This window comes from Mustela nivalis (genome assembly GCF_964662115.1).
Source record: "Mustela nivalis genome assembly, chromosome: 1".
Classification (NCBI taxonomy): Eukaryota; Metazoa; Chordata; class Mammalia; order Carnivora; family Mustelidae; genus Mustela; species Mustela nivalis.
The window spans coordinates 97,469,040-97,493,902 of NC_139020.1; the positions used below are offsets into that span (position 1 = coordinate 97,469,040).

General features: G+C 33.6%; 1 long non-coding RNA gene across 1 annotated transcript in view; it reads left to right on the forward strand.

Annotated features, from left to right (window-relative positions):
- Window positions 1–24,863, forward strand: part of LOC309863208 — a 108,020-nt gene that overhangs the window by 11,572 nt on the left and 71,585 nt on the right. Inside the window, exon 2 of the long non-coding RNA XR_014310930.1 lies at window positions 10,069–10,162. This is a non-coding gene — a long non-coding RNA (uncharacterized lncRNA). The remainder of the gene's footprint in view (window positions 1–10,068; window positions 10,163–24,863) is intronic.

Genomic DNA, 24,863 nt, shown 5'->3' on the forward strand with positions numbered 1-24,863 from the left:
CCTAGGGAGAAAATATTTGCAAGGCAAGTGAGAAAAAGAAAAAGAAGGTTAGTATTCACCAAAACACAAAGATGACTTTTACTTTCACAAAAAATAATAAAAGAGAGAGAAAGAGAAAGAGAGAGCTTAAACATAACTAAGCCATTGACTCTACAAATCTATAGAAATTTGGTGAATAGAGGCATAAAGGGAATAGGTAACCTCACAAGAAATCAGCCTAATCCACAATATGTAGTTTTCTACCTGAAAGTGACCTGAGTTTTTGACAAATTGACAGACTAAAAAAATAAAGTAAAAAACAAAAGTGATAAGGTACTGCAAAGTAAAAGAGTTCTGAGAAATATAGGACCCAAATAGATTTACTTTGTTTAAATCCTTATATGAAAAGCTATAAAATGCGATTTTGCATTCTTGGAAAAGTGGATAAAATTTTAAAATGGACTGTATATTAATTACGATGGAACTATTTTTAACTTTCTCAGCTGTGATAATGGTATTATAGTTATGGAAGAAAAAATGACCTTTTTTCTAATAATGGTTCACAATATTTACTACTTACTTTCAATTGTCAAAATACACATCCAAAAATTTTAGATAGAGAAGTTTGAATATGGAATTGGTATTAGATGATACTAAGAAATTATTGTCAATTTTGTTGGATGTGATAACATTTTAGACAACCAGAACTCCATGTTCACAGTAGGCTATAATACTAATAAAAGATCATCATAAAAGAGACTTACGTATTATCAGAATTAATAAGTTATCAGCAGCCACTAAAATATGACCAAGTAAAATATAGCAACAAGTCCTCAATTTCTATCACAACATCCCAGTTCAAAAGTTAAGAGAAAAAGCCTAGACAAGATACAGTACACTGAAAAAAAGGAAACAAATCCTAAGCATGAATTCTCCATGTAAATGAAACTGAGAAACAAGGATCACTCTTGAGGTATTTCCTTTAATTTATCCTATCTTTAAATATGTTCTTAATATCAGAAAACAGGTTGTAGTTTTCAATGAGAATGAAAAATTATCCTGTTCCTTCCCTCATTTATTAAAAGTGTGTATCAGTCAGGAAAGACCCTCGGCATTCTTTCCATCGCCAGATAGCTTGTCCAGTATTTCAGAATTTGAGGGCCTTTAGAATCAGGATTGAAGGTAAAACTAATCCAAATTTCATGAGAAACAATGTTTTAACCATTAATGATACAGAAGTGAAATCTTCTTAAGGATACCTTCAGGGATCTTACGAGGGAATACACTTTTCTCTGCCTATCGCACCATGTTATTCCCTGTGTTCCCTTTTTCAAATAGGTCTAATCAAATCTGCAACCATACTAGTCTAGTGAAACTGCCACTCATGAGAACACTGATGACTTCCATGTTGTCAGAATGCAAAAGTCACTATTCTGGCCATCTTCTACTTGATTTCTTAGAGATTTCCACCCTTGCTGACCATACTCCACTTCTTTGAACACTTTTTATCTCTCAGGACAATCTGATGACACTGGTTACTTCTTCTCAGCCCCCTTACTCTTTCTGTTTCAATGGACCTCTAAAATCAATGTGCCCTAGGCTTACTTTTCCTGTTCTCTTTCCTTGACATTTTCTCCTGATGATTTTATCCAGGCTAAAATGTACAAGCTATCTTCACACTGTTGACTCCCATATTCATATCTCCAGATTTGACCTATTCCTTGAACAGATTTAAATATTTTCCGTACCATCTTTTCCTTGGATTTATGACATATTTCTGATTTATTTCTTTCCTTTAATATCTTTATTTAATTCATCAGACTGTCTTTTTAGATTTTCCAAATATATCCCATATTCACCTACTCTTTCCCATCTATTCCTACCATCCTAATCCAAATTGCTTAAAATAGTGGAATGGTCCCACTATCCCCACCCCTTCCCAGTTCCAGTCTACTGTCATAAATTATTACGTAGTTTTCTGAACTATGCAAGCATAATCTTATATAATGAATCATTTTATACCCATTATCCATATTCAATAATTATTGAAATCTTTCCACTTACTTAATCTTTTTTCCTTTTGATACCCCTTTTTCTTTCTTTTTCCTTTTTTGATGAAGTATTCAAAAGCAAATCACAGACTTCCTACTTCACTCACAAATACTTCAGTATGCATGCAAACCTGGTAAGTACTTTTGCACATGATCATCATACCATTATTACATTAATAATAAAAACAATTCCTAGGTATTATCTAATATCCAGTTCATATTAACATTTCTTAGATAATTTTCTAAGAGAGAGTAGTGGGGTGCAAAGAGGAAGGGAAAGAGAATCTTTTTTTTTTTTAAATATTTTATTTATTTGACAGAGATCACAAGTAGGCAGAGAGGCAGGCAGAGAAAGAGGAGGAAGCAGGTTCCCTGATGAGCAGAGAGCCTGATGTGGGACTTGATCCCAGAACCCTGGGATCATGACCTGAGCAGAAGGCAAAGGCTTTAACCCACTGAGCCACCCAGGCGCCCTGGGAAAGAGAATCTTAAGCAGGCTTTATGCCCTGCAGGGAGCCTGAGGCGGGGTTCAATCTCATGACGCTGAGATCATGACCTGAGCCTAAGAAATCAAGAGTCAGATGCTTAACCAACTGAGCCAACCAAGTGCCCCATTTCTTAGATTTTCTGAAATGTCTTTTTATGGTTGCTTTCTTTGATTTCTTTGAGTTAGCATACAAACAAGAGGCTGGATGAAATTCAACCTCCATTTCACAGGCAAAAGTCCTTCAAAGATATGTCTGTATATTTCCTATTGCATTACATGATAAAGTTTGTTATGTTTGTTTATCCCTCTGTATGCTAAGATGGATTAATTGGATCAAGTTGCTTTTATACCTCCCTTCTTCATTTAGTTCCCTGTCAAAGTAACATCTAATGTTTTTTTTTTTTCACTATATTTCCTTGCATCTAATGGTAAATGTATAGGAAATTTGGTTAGATTGCCAAATTTGTCTATGTAAAGATTATGCCATTTTGTATTCCAACCAGCCAAGTATGAGAATGCCTCTTCTCTCATACCTTTACCAAGAGAATATGTTGTCATGATTGTGGATTTTCCTATCTAATATGTGAGAAATAATAATCTCAGGATTATAATTTCAACTTGATTTATCCAATATTCTAAATAAAGTTAAACATCTTTACAAGCTTGTAAGCCCTTTGTATTTATTTTTCCCCAGTCCTTTGTTGATTTGATTTGTTTGTTTGTTTGTTTCAAGTTTTTATTTAAATTCCAGTTAGTTAACATACAGGGTAATATTGTTTCAGATGGAAAATTCAGTGACTCATCACTTACTTGAAACACACAGTGCTCAACACAAGTTCCGTCCTTAATGCCCATTACTCATCCACATGCCTACCTCCCCTCCAGCAAACCTCAGTTTATTCTCTATAGTTAAGAGTCTATTTTATGGTTTGCTCTTTTTTTTTTTTTTTACCCCGTGTTCATTTGTTTTGGATCTTAAGTTCCACATGAATGAAATTGTATGGCATTTGTCTTTCTCTGACTTATTTTACTTAACATAATACAGTATAGCTCCATCCATGATGTTGCAAATAGATATTTTTCATTCTTTTTTATGGCTGAGTAATATTTCATTGTGCATATGTACCACCTCTTCTTTATCCTTTCATCAGTTGATGGACACTCACACTGTTTCTATAATTTGGCTATTGTTAATAATGCAGACTATGGACATTGGGGTGGATGTATCCCTTTGAATCAATATTTTTGTATCCTTCAGGTAAATAACTAGTAGTGCAATTGCTGGGTCATGGGGTAGTTCTATTTTTAAGATTTGTTTGTATTTCCTTATATTGGGGGAAATATTTTAATATTTAAAATATTATCCTTTGGGACATAAGTTACAAATAATTATTTCTAGACTTGAATTAGTACTTGACATTTTTGCCTTTGGAAGTATAATGGTCAAACTTTGCTTTTATGTATTCAGGGCTTTCAACTGTATAAACTACTCTCAGATTATGAATTAAATCACAAAATGTTTTTTCTTATACATGGATGTATTTATTTTTTACAGATAAATATGTGATCCATTTTAAAATTTATTCTTGGTTATGGTGTGAAGAATGGATCCAATTTAATATTTTTTCCTTTTCCACATGTCTTATCTGCTGGTCAAAACCATTTATTTAAAATTCTGTCTTCCTCCACTAATTTGGAATGCTGCCAAACCAATGTTATATCAAGATTCTTATATGTACTTTTCTGTCTGTATTTACTATACTTTTTCATTGGTCTTTCAGGATAGTTATTTGTCAGCACCATTTTGTTTAATCTGAAGGCTGTTTAACATGTTTTAACATCTAGTAATATTAGCCATATACTTAAGCATTGCTTTACTTTCCAGGTTTTCTCAGGATATTCTTTTTCCTTCTTTTATGATTTTTATAATCAACCAAACTAACTCCAGAAAAAATTAATATATTTATATTGGGGTCATTTTAAATTCATAAATTCTTAAAGGGAAAAATCACTTTACTAAAGATACTGTATCTTATCTAAAAATACAGTTTTTTATTATTTCAAGAATACTTTTGTGTTTTTCAAGACTGATTAATAGTTTTTCTCATACTTACTTTCTCACAGATTTCCTCAACAAATCTTTTTAGGTATATTTTGAATATTTTACTTTAATTTTTGTTGCTATAAATGGATTTTTCTCATACATTCTAACTGGTTTTAGTTAGAATATTGTTTTTTGTTTCTGTATATGGAAACTATTGACTTATCAGTGCTAATTTTATATCTGTTACTTCGTTAAAATTTCTCTCTCAATTTTTACTGGGACTCTTGTGTTTCATAATTATATAATCTCATAATTTGTAGTTATAGTTTTGTCAATTTGTTTTCTCAATGTTATGTCTCTAATTGCTTTTGGCGGTCTAAATGCATTGCCTAATATCTCAAAATCAATGGACATATCAGTGGCAATAACTGTCATCCTAATTTTGTTCTGACTTTATTAAGGAGCCTCTTGTGTTTTCCCATTAAAACACTGGCTTTGAACTGATACGTTAATATTAAATCTTGTTTAGGAAACACCCATGAATCCCTATTAAACTGAGCCATTTTGTAATCAAGTATCCAACATTGTCAAATGTCCCCATACATGAAGATCACCACATGAGTTTCTCCTCCAGTCTGAGAAAAGCATTTTCCAATTTTGAGTCATCCTTGAATCTCTGCCCTAACTCACTTTGCTGACGGTATGTATTTTAATATGAACTGGACTTTATTTGCTAACATATTTAAGATAAAGCACTATTCATTAGTGAGGTAGTAATTTTTCTTTTGTTTCTATATGCTACCACTCTCAGTTCTGCTTATTTTTATATACATTTAATGTAAATAACTTGGAAATTTTCTTTATTTTGGATACTCTAGACAGTTTAATTAATATTGGAATTTTCTGATCTGTAAATTTTGTGTTACCCTGTGAGTTCATCTGAGCTTGGTACATTTTATGAAGCATCCTTTTATAAACTTTTGCATATTTTGAAATATAGAAGCTACATTTCAAAATGTATTTCTCTATGTATTTTTAAATATAGAAACTATATTATTTAGATTGTTTTAATATTTGCATTTGCTCTCTGTATGATCAACCACCCATACAATCCCACCTTGGCCTATACTTGGGGAGTACCATTACATGGAATCAGCAAATGCCACAAAAATAAATGTATGGAGAAATATTGGTTTATCTCAGTGTTTTGCCCTTTTATCTGGTACTATCCCCATGAATTTCTATTTGCTTTGGTTCTTTTCTGATCTTCTCAAGTAGTCATTGTTGCAAAAGTTTTTATTGTTGGGTGTTATATCAAGCTTTTAAAATTGTTCTTGGTAAGAAGATTCATTTGATACAAACCACAACAGTATTCTTAGTGTCTTGCAATCTATTATCTACAAGCAACCAGAGCAGTCTTTTTTTTTTTTAAGATTTTATTTATTTATTTGACAGAGAGATCTAAGTAGACAGAGAGGCAGGCAGAGAGAGGGGGAAATCAGGGTCCCTGCTGAGCAGAGAGCCCAATGCAGGGCTTGATCCCAGGACCCCGAGACCACCACCTGAGCCGAAGGCAGAGGCTTAACCCACTGAGCCACCCAGGTACCCCAAAGCAGTCTTTTAAAACGATAACCAGAAAATATTAGTTTCCTACTTTTAACTTTTCAGTAGCTTCTCTTTTCACTTGAATTAAAATCCAAATTCCTTACCATTTCTAAAAGGCTTTCTATAAGCTGGGGCCTTATAGCCATCTTGGTACCTTCTCATCCCACTTTCCCACACTCACCCAGGATTCACTTATATTTCTTAAACACGCAACCTTATTCTTTCCTTTGAGCTTCTGCATTTTCTAGTCTCTGCTTGAAACTGGTTAGTACAATCACTTTTCAATGTTAGCTCTTTTTGACTTTTCAGATCTTGGCTCAAAGGCCATAGCTGACAAAACCCTAGTAATACTCTCCATAATGTCATCATGTTTTATTTTCTTGATAGCATTTATAATTTGGAAATTATTTATGATTGTTGATCATTTTATTATTCATCTTGTGAGAGCAGGAAACCTGACTTCTCCTATTTCTCATGTGTTTTAAGCCTAGTAGAGAACCTGGAAACTAACAATTTTTCAACAAAGGTTTGCAAAATGAATGAATGATGTTATCACCATTTTTAATATAAGTGAAAGTGATATCTATAAAATCCTGAGCCCTTCAAACACATTATAACAAAAAATAATTATGAGTTCAATGAAACATAACTTAAAGCATATCTAAGATCTGATAAGCTCTCCACAGTTTGTGTGAATTTGGTGAAGTGGTTTAATTTTGCAAAGTTCTTATTATTTTCAGCTATAAAAGGGAGAAAGGAAATTAGAACACCTAAAATTTCCCTTCCAGATTTAAAATGTTGTGAATTATTTCCTAACTTGCCACAATATACTTTTATACTTCCACATGAAAATTTATATTATAATCTAGTTCACTTAAAAAATCATAAGTGCATTTTTTCCTTTAGGGATTTTATTTGATCATATTAATTTTTATAAGGGAATTACATTATTTTAACTCAATTATTTTTGACACATTTTTACCTTTAATGTATAATACACAATGTTTGAAATCAAATAAAAATAAATCTTAATATGTATATGTCATAAAGAATAGTAATAATATTTCCTAGGTAATTTCTACTTTGCATGTTGAACTTGCTATATTTTTACATGAATAAGAGAATATACTAAAATTGATGACACAGTCCTTTTGTTAGAGCAGTTACGACATGAAAAGACAAAAACAGAAGGTATAGTTATGTAAAAAAACACATCTCTAACAATAAAAAGATGAACTTTGTCTTTCTATCTATATCTGTCTTTGGTGTTATGAATATTAGACCAAATTTTAAACTCATTCTGTTTTGTAGGATGATCCAGTTTTGATAAGCTCTCATAAAAAGATTTATGAATTAATTTTCATATTTAAATCACAAAGTCGTCTGGTACAACTGAAGTTTCAGCCTCACAGTTAAACTGAATATTCCGTTAGCATTCGAGACACCCACCATGTTTTAGAACATAGATTAATGTGAAACGTCTTCATCTAAGGGAAATTACAATAAAACTATCTTAGAAATTAGAGTATATTATAAAAGAACAAAACAGTCCCCCTTTTTAGCCAGTAAAAAGGTATGTGCTTTGGTGAGTGCTGTGAAGTGTGTAAACCTCGTGATTCACAGACCTGTACCCCTGGGGATAAAAATATATGTTTATAAAAAATAAAAAATTAAAAAAAAAAGTGATGAAATTCAAGAATCTTTCTTCAAATCTTACCATTCACTTATTTAATGCAGATTTTTATGAGTAATATAATTTCAATTGATTGAAAATATAATAAATACAGTATAGCCAAACCATTACATTCTATTGAAGTATCATATATTTGCAAAAAAAAATGAACAAATTGTATAGGTTTCAAGCAATGTTTTAAGAATAAGAACTCATGAAAAGATCAAATGCAAATTATTTGTTGATAGTTTAATAGCAAATAGCAAATAGCAAACCATTTTGCCATGATAATTAAAACATGTTAGGAACACATTGTCTTATATTAAGTACAGTAGGACTTAAATTTTTTTAAAGATTTTCATTTATTTATTTGACAGAGAGAGATTACATGTAGGCAGAGAGGCAGGCAGAGAGAGAGAGAGAGGAGGAAGCAGGCTCCCTGCTGAGCAGAGAGCCCAATGTGGGACTTGATCCCAGAAATCTGGGATCATGACCTGAGCAGAAGGCAGCGGCTTAACCCACTGAGCCACCCAGGCGCCCCAGGACTTAATTTTTTTAAAGAAAAAATATTTTTTATTGTTTCCTATGATTATAAAAATGTTAATTAAAAATCTAATTGAAATAAGTCACATGTAAATAAGAACGATGACAGCCTTTTATAGCTCTAATCCCCAGAAAAACAAACCTCTTTTTAATATTTGGAATATGTCCTTTCAGAAAATATTTCTACAGATTGAAGACACTACATTCCTCAGTAAAGATGGAATGATCATTAGTCATTACTGTTTTTTTTTTAAAAAAATCACACACTGAAAAAGAATTTGCCAGAAACACCTTAGTTTCCTTCAAACTGTAGTGGAACAGAAAGTGTCTAGACTGGTGTTCATTAGTCAATAAGCAATGGTGATATTGTGACACCAAAGAAAAATCCCAGGTTACAAAAGAGAAGCAAAGTGTGAAGTGAGTCAATGAATCATAATTTTTATATAGGCAAATATCAGTTTAAGAATGCATTATTGAAATCTTACTGTCTAGACAAATCATAAGATTAAAGGATGGACTGACTGATTAATTGATTGAGTTTTGGGATATTTTTGTTGTTGTTTCTGGCCAACATGAAGCAAAAACTTCTCTGGCTGATTGGTTTGCTTGGAGGTGAACTTTCACAAATAGCTTGTTTACAAGTAAAGAGCTTTCAGATAAATCCTCTAAAATCAAAATGAAGACAAAGGACCCATCCCAACACACCCCCCCCTTTCAGAATAATATGCAACAATTTCCATGGTTACTGTCATTTTGGGATGTACACACAGGAGGGGGAAATGGTATACATACATTCAAATCCTTCCTGCCACACACTTAGTCTATAAACCCAAATACATTTTCCCATTTGTGGGCTTTAGACTGAAGAAAGGAAATGGTGAATTAATTTAAGAAAATAAATTATGATATTGGAAACAAATGTAAATGCAGAACTTCCATTTTCACTTAGCACACCTGACATACTATTTTTAAATGACTAAACTTCCCTCATGGCATCTATTAGCTAAAAGGAGAGAGAAACAACTCAAGTATTCAAGGAGATCTTAGAGAAATTTCCTTAAATTTCCTGGCTTTTCCTCAATTCTTTCAAAAACAGGCCAAAAGATTTTTGACTTCTCAAACTCATTATATCTGAAGATACCTTAAATATCTCCTCTCCGTACTCCCTTCTATGTCCATGAAAAAGCAAGTCCAATGCTATTCCATAATTGATCTATCTTATTTCTTATGAAATATTTCAAATACAAATGGTAATGAGTACTATAACAACCACAAAACATTTATTACAATACTAAGTAAAGAAATAAAATTTACAAAAGTATTTGATCTTTTGAGCATCTTTTCTCTCCACCAGTAGTAAATACTATTCTGGGTTTAAAGTGCTTTTTTTTTTTTTTTCATTTCTATGTGCTTCACTTATTGTAGATAGATAGATAGACAGATAGATATAGACAGATAGATAGATAGATAGATTAGGTAGATATATTTAAGTAATATATAGTATTTTTGTCCCTCAAGCTCTATTTACATTATACCATACATTTCTTCATTTTTTTTTTTTTGTTAAATATATCTATGGGATTCATTCAGTTGTTGTGTAGTTCATTCAGTATCGATGTAGTAGTGTATCTTATATGAATATCCCAAAATTCATTTCTTCTTCTCCTTATACTTTTATCATTGACAGGTCTTTTAATTTTCTTTGAAACACAGTTATCAAAATGAAAAACCATTATGAAAAGCATCTATCTTCATCACTGAACCTCATGGCATGTTCATATGTAAGTTTCTTTCTGTGCTTCATCCCTGTATACAAGGGTTGTTTCAAATCTGGCAGGTGACCAGAACAAAGTCACCTGGAGATCTTGTTAAAAATATAGAATTTCAGATAATCTAGACCTGGATCAGGTTTTTCAGGCTATAGTCCATGAAATTATGCAAAAGTAAAATAAAAATGTACAGATGATCTTAATATGCAGATATATTTGAAACCATTAAAACTCAAGAATGTTAAAGGTTCCTGCACTCCAGTACCAGTGTGGGTGTTGGGGAGGAGGGTTGCTCACCAACAAACAATTCTCCAACACCAGCTGGCTATCCTACAATTCAACTCAATTTTGATACTATCTACCTGGATAGTTTTAGGACACCGGCTCCACCCCCACCTTCAGATACCTATATCAAGACCAGGTTGTCACCTGTGCTTCCATCAGACCACCTATAGATGGGAGGTTCCAACAGGCCCTTCCTTGGATCCATTTAATTTACTAATGTAGCTCACAGAACTTAAAGAAACAATTTAATTACCTAGGCCACTGATTTATTACAAAGGATATTAACTTAGGAATGGCCCGATGAGGGAGATACATAGGACAAGATAAGGGAGTAGGGGTGTGGGCTTCCATGCCCTTTCTAAATACGCTAATCTCCCCAATCTTCACACATTCACCAACAGCAGCTCTCCACACTCAGTCCTTTTGTTTTTATGGAGGCTTCATTACCTAGGCATGGATCGATAAATTATTGGCCATTGCTGGGTGAACTCAACCTGTAGCCCCTCTCTTTTCCCTGGAGGCCAAGGAATGGACTGAAAGTTCCAACCCCCTAATCACATGGTTGGGTCTTTGGGCAACCAGCCCCCATTCTTATTTGCTTTCAAAAATCACTTGATTAACATAACATTAAAAATACCTTTACTACCCTCATCATCTAGGAAATTCCAATGGTTTTAGGAGCCCTATGCCAGGTAGAATGGACAAAGGTCAAACATATATTTCTTATTATAAATCACAATAACACAGATGCATTTTTAGCTTTTAATAAGTAAAAATATACACAAAAAATGCATACACAAGTGTGTAATTCAGTGAACAGGATAAATATTTTATGAAGTGTGTTTCCAAAAGCCAACTCAAAATTATTTTTTCCAGCTTTTAATGCAATGAGGAGTTTAAAAAGAAAAACAAAAATAGCCTGATATATGTAAAAAATTAAACTGACAAGAACATAGTAATTAACACTTGCTTAGTTTTTATGTAACTTATTTACTGCTTTGAATTCATATAAATTAAAACACTGAATAGCATTGTGTAATTATTAATACCTTTATCCCAAAACATAGGAACAAAATAGAAGAATTGGCTGTACTATAGAATTACATTTCATAATTAGGATTAGTCACCTAAGGACATAGACACAAATGATCATTTATGAATAATTATTTGTGTAAAATGAACTGAAGCTCCTGAAGATTTAAATTGTTAAAAAATATCAATCATAATTAATATTAGCTTTTATTCTTTGATCTTGGAATGACTTCCTTCTGCATAATAATGAGATTGTATTAATTGTGCCCACTTCATTTGGAAAGACTATAAATGGATTTGAATCCATTTATGATTCAATGACTATGAATGGATTTTTTTTTCTTCTAACATGGTCATCTATCTTTGAACGTTATATTAAATGTTTAATATGCAATAGCTGTTATTATTGTCAGACTGAACATAAAATGCACAGAGAATTATTTTAATAGTTTGATAATTCACAATATAGTTATTACATGCCATCTTTTATTGTTTATGTTTGCCTAATTTCCATTAAGTATTTCTCTTCCACATCACATTTTATTATACTATCATTTGGGGATAATATTTTTACTCTTGTTGGAGTTTTACCCTTTTTAATAGATAAAAAAGTCACATATATAAACACAGTTAAATATATTAACAATGTATTTTATGTTCTTACAAATAATATAACAATTTGTAACATTTTGAGAAAAATATACTGTCATCATTGCTTAATTTGACAAATTAAGTAAAGTTGCCTTATATCATTGCAATTAAATGATATTGCTTAAGATTCTAAATATGTAACATTAGAAGTATAACCAATACAAAGTATAAGCAAACGATTATATAAAAATGCATAAATCTCATAAACAAACAATAAAGATTATTATATATGTGAATCTTTTTTATATGCTGAACTAAATTCTCCCACCAAATATAACTGTTTAAATCTATGACAAAATAATGTCTATAGTGACCCAAGTTTCTTTAGAAGGTAGAATTTGAGATAATTTCTAAAAGTGCTTTGTCCTTTTTCCTAAGTTACTTAGGACAGAAAATGTTTTCACTAGCTATTGTGACATAACTACATGACTCATAGTTTGTTATAATGGAATAATAGTGGAATAGAAATTGGGCTTAGAATTGGAACAAATTCGCTCAGGTAAAATATGTTGCCTGCAGTTCTCTTTTAAGCTCAACTAGCAATCTGAAATTACTTGTTGGATCAATAAAAAATGTTGGATCAATTCTGCTTTTGTTTTTTGTGTCTTATTCTTTTATTGATTTGGGTCAGTCCTGAAGACACTGTCTCATTTTATCTAGTTTCATTCAAGAGTAGAAATTGTCATTTGAACAGAAAAACTGAAGATTTTTCTAGTTAGTGTATCCTATGATCTTGAATGTGGGAAAGTGAGATTCAGATTTGGGTAGGATAAAGCTATAACTGTTTTTGGGGGCGCCTGGGTGGCTCAGTGGGTTAAAGCCTCTGCCTTCAGCTCAGGTCATGATCCCAGGGTCCTGGGATGGAGCCCCACATCAGGCTCTCTGCTAGTGGGGAGCCTGCGTCCCTTCCTCTCTATCTCTGCCTGCCTCTCTGCCTACTTGTGATCTCTGTCAAATAAATAAATAAAATCTTAAAAAAAAGCTATAATTTTTTTTCCCTAATGCAGGATTATTCAGGCAGAGAACAATAAATATATAGCACCAAAGTTAGGATATGCACATCCCAAATTAGCCTTTTGTAAGCTATGCATTTCCTCGAAATGTTATATTGCATATGAAAACTTCACAGATCAACCTTTTAATCTGGCTTATGCTATATGTCATCAGAAAGGCCTTGTTCCTGTGTGTTAGTGATATTTGCATATGTATGTTAAAAGAGAGGATCATTTGCATAGCATAGCATGTAGGTTAGAATAAAACTCAATTTTGTATCAGAAATAACTTCATGGTGGGTTTTTATTACAACATATTGTGAATAAGTTTCAAGATGATTTAGAAGTTGTAATAAGGCACACATCCTATTTCGTTTCCTGACATGAATTTCAAGTAACAGTTACTATCAGAAAATCAGTGAAGCAAGAAGACACTATAAAAATGGCTTGTTGGATCAATCATAGGATTTGGATGAGACAGATTTTCTGTATTGCATAGTTTTTGTTTTTGTTTTTGTTTTGTTTTTTTGACCAATTACTCAAAAAGTCATGAAACTCGGGATGCTTGCATGACTCAGTCAGTTAAACATCTGCCTTTGGTTCAGGTCATGATCTCAGTACTGGGATCGACCCCCACATTGGACTCCCTGCTCAGCTGGGTGCCTGCTTCTCCCTCTCCATCCTGCTCTTGCTATTTATGTCACTATTTCTGTCACTCTCTCTCTCCTTCAAATAAATAAAGTCTTTTAAAAAGGTCATGAAACTCAATCTTCCAATTGGTAAATTGAGGGTAAGAGAATCTCTTTTGAATGTTGTCCTGAAAATGAAAGCATAAATATCAAGATGCAGAATACAGTGGATGGCACAGGGTGTTTTAGAATTAAACTGCTGCTATTAATACCTGTATGATGCCAACATATAATACTCCTTTAACTCTTGCTCTTTTGGTGAGTGAGTGGCTTTGTAATTCATCAACTAAGAAAATAATTTATGTTATGGGAATGTCAAGAGGTATTGACATTATTATACAAGGTATATTATGAAGTACCAGGGACCAGTAAGCCAGGGTCTGTGATAGCCTATGGTCATTAACATTATTTTTAAGCCTGAAAGATTTATAACTCAAATTGCTTCTGTATATGGAGTAGGTTTAAGTTTCCAAAGAGATCAAATTCTTTCTGAGACAAGTGAAGTTTCAGAACATCTCAAAGGTGATTTTTGGTAAAGTATTTTTTATTATCCTTGTTCCCTACCACCTTCATCAGCTAAAATAATTTCCTACTGCAGGACAGCATTTGAAAGATTAAAGCAAGCATATTGATACTTCAGATCACTAAGGCAAAACCTGCATTTGAGCACAGCATGGAAGAAAATGTAAATAATAAAAGTAATTATATTCGTGTCCATAACTAGCACTAAGAAACTAATTGATAGCTGCCTTTTTATGCAAGTAACCTATATGTTTTCATATAAAAGTGCTATGTAAGGGTAAGATACTGCACAATTGTTATTTCTACTTCTACTATGAATAAATTGATATTATAAAGTGTACATGATCAATATTATAATATGAGGTATGAGGAATTATGGAACATGAAAAGAAAACATGCAGATCTAGGGTGCTCTACTATATATATACTTCTGTTTTGAATATTTTCCTAACCTGTATTTCAGATATCACCTTGATTATATGGGTTTATTTTCCTTTTGAAGGATGAAACTGCTCCTGTAGTGTGTGTTAAATGTCATTAATTTTAAGAATAAAAGTTATAATACATTTTATGAAATATAATTGAATCATAAATTTTATTTGCACAAAATACATATAAGCAATAACTTTTCACAGACTAGTAGTTGATTTGTAACACTAAATCATTCTGAATTAGAACTAGCTAAGAATAATTTCATACCTGTATCTATATGACAAAGGAAAATTATTTTCATTTAATGCATGAATTTACTTGTACTAACCACTTTGGGAAGCTTAATTTAAAATTATTTTATGAACACTGGTTCCTGTGTTGGTTAACTGCACCTAGTAACCAGCAACTTGTCACATTTTGGGATAGTCTGATGACTCTTTATTTTGTATATTCTTCAAATATGCTCTACTTTTCTCTGAAATATTACTTCAAATAACCATTACTTAGAACATCAGCATTGTGGGCCTTGTTGAAGCAATGTTAAACTTTTTGCCCACCTTTATAAAGAATAGATATTAATACAAAATGATATATATGTACTCAAAAACATTTGATACCTTTTACTCTTATTAACAATTCATAGAATATTAGAGCTAGAAGGAAATTTAGTGAACCCCTAATTCAAATGTTCTATTTGTAAGAAGAAAAACACAATTTCCCAAGATGTTAACTTCTTGTCCAAGGTCAGAGAGGACAATGGCAAAGTTTGAATTTAACTGGGTATTTTGATTACTTGCTCAGATATCTTCTGGCCTAACTTCAGTTTCTCTTATTTTAAGTGCGAGTGAAACAGCTGAAGAATAACAACAATGCCTACAACACCATTTTCAAGGAAATTAAATATGTTTATTCAGTCAACTATACTTCAAAAATAATATTTCCTTTAAAAAGAGAGCACTGGATATTACAAGTAACTAATGAATCATTGAATACTAATGAATATCAAAAACTAAGGAAGTACTACATGCTGGATAATTGGACATATTAATAAAAATTTTAAAAATTAATTGTTTATCTCATTAAAAAAGAAGTAAGATTGATTTTTATATAAAAAATTAAAAAATAAGAAGAGGGTTTATTCAAACATCAGTTTTGACAATAATATAGGTCCAAATAAGGAACAGACAAATGTTTCAGCTCTATTTTATTATTTATATCTGTTCATCACTCTGAATAGAGCTGGGATCCAAATTGCTATATCTATGACAAAGTGTATACAAGAGCGGCAGATGAGTAGACATGTGGGAGAGGCCATTGGTTATCATCATCAGACCCTTTTTTCTTCATGTTAGGTTAGCCAATGGTAAACAGTTGAACGCATCTTAAAGAAGCTCTGCTTGTAGAAACAGAACTCAGTTCGGGGAAAAAAGTAGACTGAAATATGGAGAAAAAATGTCTTTATCTCTAAATGGATTGGGAAGTTTTGGTAAAGTGAACCATATGAATTACTTTGACAAGGGCTCAGTGCTGTTGCAGTGGTAGTTTTTATCTGATACAGTGACTTTGTTCAGATTTTCACTATGCTCTTATAAATGAAGTGTGGTGAAAACTGGAAAGATATATTGTGTATAAAGACTCTTTTTAATTAAAAGTGAGAGAAAAATAATCTTCTTAAAACATTTTTCCTGAATATCTGCTGTTGAACAAATATGAAGAAACACTTAACTTTAAGTTGTAAGTAATACAATAGGAAAATGAATGTCAGTGGTATAATTGTCTGATAAAATCTGCATACCTGAAAATTTGAAATTAATTTATACTAAATTATTATCTTCTTACAGCAAGCAGATGTTGGGGTTATGGTGTTAGTGAACTTTGGGTTCTTTTCATTCACAGATCAAAATCTGCTTTTTAATAAATTGAGAAGCTAAGGTCTAACCCTTCTGGCAGCAGGTTGGCTTTCTAATTATCTTAGTAATAGTTCTAAATTATTATTCAATGTAGGTCTGCGTCCTGCTGTTAGTGGGTCATAGTATCCCTCAGGATTCATACTTCTTTTCTGGTTTTAGTAAATGACTTGCCACCTGCAGATAATTCAAGTTCATTGTCTGAATTTTTTAAATAATATTGATATAGTTAGGAAGAAATTGATACATTTGAAAGGGAACAGGAAGACAAAGCAGATGATTCCTTTTTAAGATTCATTCTTCCTACTCTCCTGAAAAAATAACCTTAGTAATTTCATGTGACAACACATTATGTTAGTCTTTTTGATTTTACTTTCACTCTGATGTATACAATATTTCTACTGAATAAACTTATTTCTTATAATAATGAAATCACATAAAATTGCCCCGGTAATAAGACACCAAATTATAGAGGATTGCTCAGTGAAATATGCTTTAATTCCTACTCTGACAGAGTCTAGATTTTGATTTTTGGCATCAGCACCCTCCCCAAGCCTCAGTTTATTCTTCTTTAAATGGAAATAAAAATACTTTATCTTCTTGAGACTTCAAAAGCCTTTAAGAAGTTACCTACTTGGTCTAATAATTTTAATTTTCTGTCATTATCTTAGGGAAACAATGCATGATTTTAAAAAAATATATATTAACCAGATTGGAATTAAGATAAAATAATAATAATAATTTTAAAATTATAATAATAATAATTTTAAGATGATATAAATAGGCTGATTGAAGAAAAAACTATTAAAAAATTTAAAAATCTAAATTTCTATGAATATGAGAACTGTTACATAATAATATCACTACTTAACATAATACTATGAAGTCACCAAAAAAACATATTTTTAAGTATTTAATAAGATGGGAAACACCATATGATAATGACTAATATGTTAAAACATCTAAAATAGGGTTCCTGGGTGGCTCAGTGGATTAAGCCGCTGCCTTCAGCTCAGGTCATGATCTCAGGGTCCTGGGATCGAGTCCCGCGTTGGGCTCTCTGCTCAGCAGGGAACCTGCTTCCCTCTCTCTCTCTCTGCCTGCCTCTCTGCCTGCTTGTGATCTGTCTGTCTAATAAATAAATAAAATCTTTAATAAATAAAACATCCAAAATAATCTAGAACTGTAACACTAACACATATTTCTACTATATATCTAGTGAGTATCATACATTTAATACTTATTTTAATAGTACCTCTGCTTAATCCTTTGGGTTTTGAACCTAAACAGAATGACTATTAAAATTAATATTAACCATATAGTATACATCATATAAAGTCAGTAACAAAAATGAATTTTATATATATATACCTTAATAATGAAGTACATAAAATTTTTTAAATAGTAACTTTTTATTTTTTTTTATTTTTAAATTACATATAATGTATTATTAGCCCCAGGGGTACAGGTCTGTGTTTTATATACTTTTTATATACTTCACAGCACTCACCATAGCACATACTTTCCCCAATATCAATAACCCACCGCCCTCTCCCTAGACCCCCCCAGCAACCCTCAGTTTGTTTTGTGAGATTAAAAGTCTTATGGTTTGTCTCCCTCCCAATCCCATCTTGTTTCATTTATTCTTTTCCTATCCACCAAACCCCCCACATTGCCTCTCAACTTCCTCATATCAGGGAGATCATATAATAATAGTCTTTCTCTGATCAACTTACTTCACTAAGCACAATACTCTCTAGTTCCATCCACATAATCCCAAATGGCAAGATTTCATTTATTTAATTTATGTGATGTATTCCATTGTGTGTGTGTGTGTGTGTGTGTGTGTGTGTGTGTGTATCTCACCTCTTCTTTATCCATTCATCTGTTGATAGACATCTAGGTTCTTTCCATAGTTTGGCTATTGTGGACATTGCTGCTATAAACATTCGGGTGCACGTGCCCCTTCGGATCACTACATTTGTATCTTTAGGGTAAATCCCCAGTAGTGTGATTGCTGGGTCGTAGGGTAGCTCTATTTTAAACTTTTTGAGGAATCTCCATGCTGCTTTCCAGATTGGCTGCACCAGCTTGCATTCCCACAAACAGTGTAGGAGGGTTCACCTTTCTCCGCATCCTTACCAGCATCTGTCATTCCCGGACTTGTTAATTTTAGCTATTCTGACTAGTGTGAGGTGGTATCTCATTGTGGTTTTGATTTGTATTTCCCTGATGCCAAGTGATGTGGATCCCTTTTTCATGTGTCTGTTGGCCATCTGGATGTCTTCTTTGCAGAAATGTCTGTTCATGTCCTCTGTCCATTTCTTGATTGGGTTATTTGTTCTTTGGGTGTTGAGTTTGATAAGTTCTTTATAGATTTTGGATACTAGACCTTTGTCTGATATGTCACTTGCAAATAAATATCTTCTTCCATTCTGTCAGTTGTCTTTTGGTTTTGTTAATTGTTTTCTTTCTTGTGCAAAAGCTTTTTATCTTGAAGTTCTAATAGTTCATTTTTGCCCTTGCTTCCCTTGCCTTTGGCAATGTTCCTAGGAAGAAGTTGCTGTGGCTGAGGTCCAAGAGGTTGCTGCCTATGTTTTCCTCAAGGATTTTGATGGATTCCTTCCTCACACTGAGGTCCTTCATCCATGTTGAGTCTATTTTCGTGTATGATGTAAGGAAATGGTCCAGTTTCATTTTCTTGCATGTGGCTGTCCAATTTTCCCAACACGATTTGTTGAAGAGACTATCTTTTTTCCTTTGGACATTCTTTCCTGCTTGGTTGAAGATTAATTGACCATAGAGTTGAAGGTCCATTTCTGGCCTCTCTCTTCTGTTCCATTGATCTATATGTCTGTTTTTGTGCCAGTACCATACTGTCTTGATGGTGACAGCTTTGTAATAGAACTTAAAGTCTGGAAGTGTGATGCCACCAACTTTGGCTTTCTTTTTCAATATAACTTTGGCTATTCGAAGTCTTTTCTGGTTTGATATAAATTTTAGGATTAGTTGTTCCATTTCTTTGAAAAAAAAGGATGGGATTTTGATAGGGATTGCATTAAATGTGTAGATTGCTTTAGGTAGCATAGACATTTTCACAATATTTATTCTTCCAATCCATTAGCAGGGAACATTTTCCATTTCTTTGTGTCTTCCTCAATTTCTTTCATGAATACTTTGCATCTTCTGAGTACAGATTCTTTGCCTCTTTGGTTAGGTTTATTCTTAGGTATCTTATGGTTTTGGGTGCAACTGTAAATGGGATTGACTCCTTAATTTCTCTTTCTTCTGTCTTGTTGTTGGTGTAGAGAAATGCAACTGACTTCTGTGCATTGATTTTATATCCTGACACTGTACTAAATTCCTGTACAAGTTCTAGCAGATTTGGAGTGGAGTCTTTTGGGTTTCCCACATAAAGTATCATACCATCTGCAAAGAGTGAGAGTTCGACTTCTTCTTTGCCAATTTGGATGCCTTTAATTTCTTTTTGTTGTCTGATTGCTGAGACTAGGACTTCTAGTACTATGTTGACTAGCAGTGGTGATAATGGCCATCCCTGCTGTGTTCCTGACCTTAGCAGAAAAGCTCTCAGTTTTTCTCCATTGAAAATGATATTCGCTGTGGGTTTTCATAGATGGCTTTGATGATATTGAAGTATGTATTGTCTATCCCTGTACTTTGAAGAGTTTTGATCCAGAAAGGATGTTGTACTTTGTCAAATGATTTTCAGCATCTATTGAGAATATCATGTGATTCTTGTTCTTTCTTTTATTAATGTATTGTATCACATTGATTGATTTGCAGAGGTTGAACTAATCTTGCAGATCTGGAATAAATTCCACTTTGTCGTGGTGAATAATACTTTTAATGTACTGTTGGATCCTATTGGTTAGTATTTTGGTGAGAATTTTTGAATCTGTGTTCATCAAGGATATTGGTCTGTAATTCTCTTTTTTGATTGGATCCTTGTCTGGTTTAGGGATCAAGGTAATGCTGGCCTCATAAAATGAGTTTGGAAGTTTTCCTTCCATTTCTATTTTTTGGAACAGTTTCAGGAGAATAGGACTTAATTCTTCTTTAAATGTTTGGTAGAATTTCCCTGGGAATCCATCTGGTCCTGAGCTCTTGTTTGTTTGCCAATTTTTGGTGACTGCTTCTATCCCCTGACTGGTTATGGGTCTGTTCAGGTTTTCTATTTCTTCCTGGTTCAGTTGTGGTAGTGTTTATGTCTCTAGGAATGCATCCATTTCTTCCAGATTGTCAAATTTGCTGGAGTAGACTTGCTTATAATATGTTCTTATAATTGTTTGTATTTCTTGGTGTTGGTTGTGATCTCTCCTCTTTCCTTCACGATTTTATTTATTTGGGTCCTTTCTCTTTTCGTTTTGATAAGTCTGGCCAGGGGTTTATCAATCTTATTAATTCTTTTGAAGAACCAGCTCCTAGTTTTGTTGATTTGTTCTATTGTTTTTCTATTTCATTGATTTCTGCTCTGATCTTTATTATTTCTCTTCTTCTGTTGGGTTTAGGCTTTCTTTGCTGTTCTTTCTCTAGTTCCAGGCATAGTGTTAGGATGTGTATTTGAGACCTTTCTTGTTTCTTGAGAAAGGTTTGTATTGCTATATATTTCCCTCTCAGGACTGCTTTTGCTGTGTCCCACAGATTTTGAACTGTTGTGTTTTCATTATCATGTGTTTCTATGATTTTTTTTTTTCAGTTCTTCTTTAATTTCCTGGTTGACCCATTCATTCTTCAGAAGGATGCTTTTTAGCCTCCATGTATTTGGGTTCTTTCCAAATTTCCTCTTGTAGTTGAGTTCTAGCTTCAGAGCATTGTCCTAAAAAAATGCAGGGAATAATCCAAATCTTTTTGTACTGGTTGAGACCTGATTTGTGACCCAGGATGTGATCTATTCTGGAGAATATTCCATGTGCACTAAAGAAGAATGTGTATTCTGTTGCTTTGGGATTGAATGTTCTGAATATATCTGTGATGTCCATTTGGTCCAGTGTGTCATTTAAGGCCTTTATTTCCTTATTGATTTTTTGCTTGGATGATCTGTCCATTTCAGTGAGGGGGTGTTAAAGTTCCCTACTATTATTGTATTATTGTCAATGTGTTTCTTTAATTTTGTTATTAATTGGTTTATATTGTTGGCTGCTCCCATGTCAAGGCCATAGATATTGAAAATTGTTAGATCTTCTTGTTGGACAGACACTTTGAGTATGATATAGGGTCCTTCCTCATCTCTTATTATAATCTTTGGCTTAAAATCTAATTGATCTGATATAAGGATTGCCACCCCAGGTTTCTTTTGATGTCCATTAGCATGGTAAATTGTTTTGCATCCCCTCACTTTCAATCTGGAGGTGTCTTTGGGTCTAAAATGAGTTTCTTGTAGACAGCATATTGATCGGTTTTGGTTTTTTATCCATTTTGATACCCTGTGTCTTTTGATTGGGGCATTTAGCCCATTTACATTCAGGGTAACTATTGAGAGATATGAATTTAGTGCCATTGTATTGCCTGTAAGGTGACTGTTACTATATATTGTCTCTGGTCCTTTCTGGTCTACTACTTTGAGGCTCTCTCTTTGCTTAGAGGACCCCTTTCAATATTTTCTGTAGAGCTGGTTTGGTGTTTACAAATTCTTTTAGCTTTTATTTGTCCTGGAAGTTTTTTATGTCTCCTTCTATTTTCAATGATAGCCTCGCTGGATATAGTATTCTTGGCTGCATGTTTTTCTTGTTTAGCGCTCTGAATATATCATGCCGGTTCTTTCTGGCCTGCCAGGCTCTGTGGATAAGTCTGCCACCAACCTAATATTTTTTGCCATTGTATGTTACAGACTTCTTGTTCCTGCCTGCTTTCAGGATTTTCTCTTTGTCACTAAGACTTATAAATTTTACTATTAGATGACGAGGTGTGGACTTATTCTTACTTATTTTGAGGGGGTTCTCTGTGCCTCCTGGATTTTGATGCTTGTTCCCTTTGCCATATTGGGGAAATTCTCTACAATAATTGTCTCCAATATACCTTCTTCTCCCCTCTCTCCTTCTTCTGGAATCCCAATTATTCTAATGTTGTTTCATCTTATGGTGTCACTTATCTCTCGAATTCTCCCCTCATGGTCCATATTTGTTTGTCTCTCTTTCACTCAGCTTCTTTATTTCTGTCAGTCAGTCTTCTATATCACTAATTCTTTATTCTGCCTTATCATCCTAGCAGTAAGAGCCTCCATTTTTTATTGCACCTCATTAATAGCTTTTTTTATTTCAACTTGATTAGATTTTAGTTCTTTTATTTCTCCAGAATGGGCTTTTATTTCTCCAGACAGGGTTTCTCTATCTTCCATGCCTTTTTTGAGCCCAGCTAGCACCTTGAGAATCATCATTCTGAACTCTAGATCTGACATATTACCAGTGTCCATATTGATTAGGTACCTAGCCTTCAGTACTGCCACTTGTTCTTTTTTTGTGTGGTGAGTTTTTCCACTTTGTCATTTTATCTAGATAAGAATATATGAAGGAGAGAATAAAATACAAAAAGTGTTACAAAGACCCCAGAAAAATGTGTGTTTACCAAATCAGAAGAGACTCCAAATCATGGCAGGGGGAAGAAAGGGGGTAAAAAGAAGTGCAAAAAAAAAAAAAAAAAAAGGAAAAAGAAAACATAGATATTAGACTGATGAGTAGAACAGAGACACCCACTTAATTTTGGGTGTCTGTAAAGATGAAAATTCTTTAAAAATTCTAAAAAGGAGTTGATAAGATAAGTTAGTTGGGAAAAGAAAGAAAAAGAAAGTGGAGAGAATTTGCTCAGGCTGGAGACTAGAACAAAGCACTGTGCTAGATTTAGGGTATATTTTGATCTATTAGAAGTTATATCCAAAAATCTTTTATTAGAAAAAACTCTATGTGTATACAAAAAATAAATTTAGGTACAATGAAGAACAAAATATGATTCTAATAATGAGGTTTCAAAAAGATTTTTTTAATGAAAGGTATTGTTAAGATAAAAAAATGTTAAAAGAGGAAAGAGTAAAAGTTAAAAAAATTAGAATAAGAAAAAAATAAAATTTAAAAAATATTAATTAACTTTGAAAAACTAAAGAATCATGGGGAGAAAGCCATGAATTCCATGCTTTGCTTTCTCCTCCTCTGGAATTCCACTGTTCTCCTTGATAAGTGAGCTTGGTCTTGGCTGAATTTCTTGCTGATCTTCTGGGAGGAGGGGCCTGTTGTAGTGATTCTCAAGTGTCTTTGCCTGAGGCAAAATTGCTTTGCCTTTGCCAGGGTCCAGGCTAAGTAATCTGCTCTGATTTGCTCTTGGGAACTTTTGTTTTCTAATTGCTTTCTGTAGAATTCTGGAGGACGGGAATGAAAATGGCAGCCTCCCAATCTCCAGCCTAGAGGAGCTGAGAGCTTGGGGCCCCACTCCTCAGTGCACCCTCAGAGAAAAGCACTCAGTCACTCCCATCTCCCTGGCCTCCAGCTGCGGGCCAAGCTCACCCAGCCTGTGACTGAGCATCTCTTTCTCTGGCACACAGTCCAGCCTGGAGTCTCTAAACCCAGCAGATCACTGCTGCTGTTCCAGGGAGGTCTCCCCAGATCTGTCACTTGTGGGGTCCCTGTTCAAAGAGCAGTGGTCTGACTGTGCCATGGATCAAAGTTTAAGGTAACCCCAAGCTGAGAGTTCACTCCTCGGCTCCATCTCTGTGGCCAGCTTCCCTGCTCTAATACCTGCGAGCTCTGTGATACTCAGACACCCCTGATCCTTCAGTGACCTGTGGGGCCAGAGACTACTCTGTTCCCATGAGAGCTCCACCCCTGCTTAGCCTCTGGATCAATGTCCCTCAGTGGAGCAGACTTTTAAAAGTTCAGATTTTATACTCTGTTGCTGTGCCGGGAGCTGGCCCCTCCCCCTGTGGTCTATCTTCCCATTGCTTTGGATTCACTGCTCCACAGAGCCTACCTTTCAGAAAATTAGGTAGATTTTCTGTTTCTAGAATTGCTGTTCTTCTTCTCTTTGATCCCCTGTTGGATTTGTAGATGTTCAGAATGGTTTGATAAACTATCTAGCTGATCTCCTGCTACCTGATGTCATCTCGGCCTGCTACTCCTCTGCCATCTTGACCCCTCCCCTAAATAGAAAGTTTTAAAATAGCACCAAAAGCACAGGAATAATTTTAATTAATGCTTCT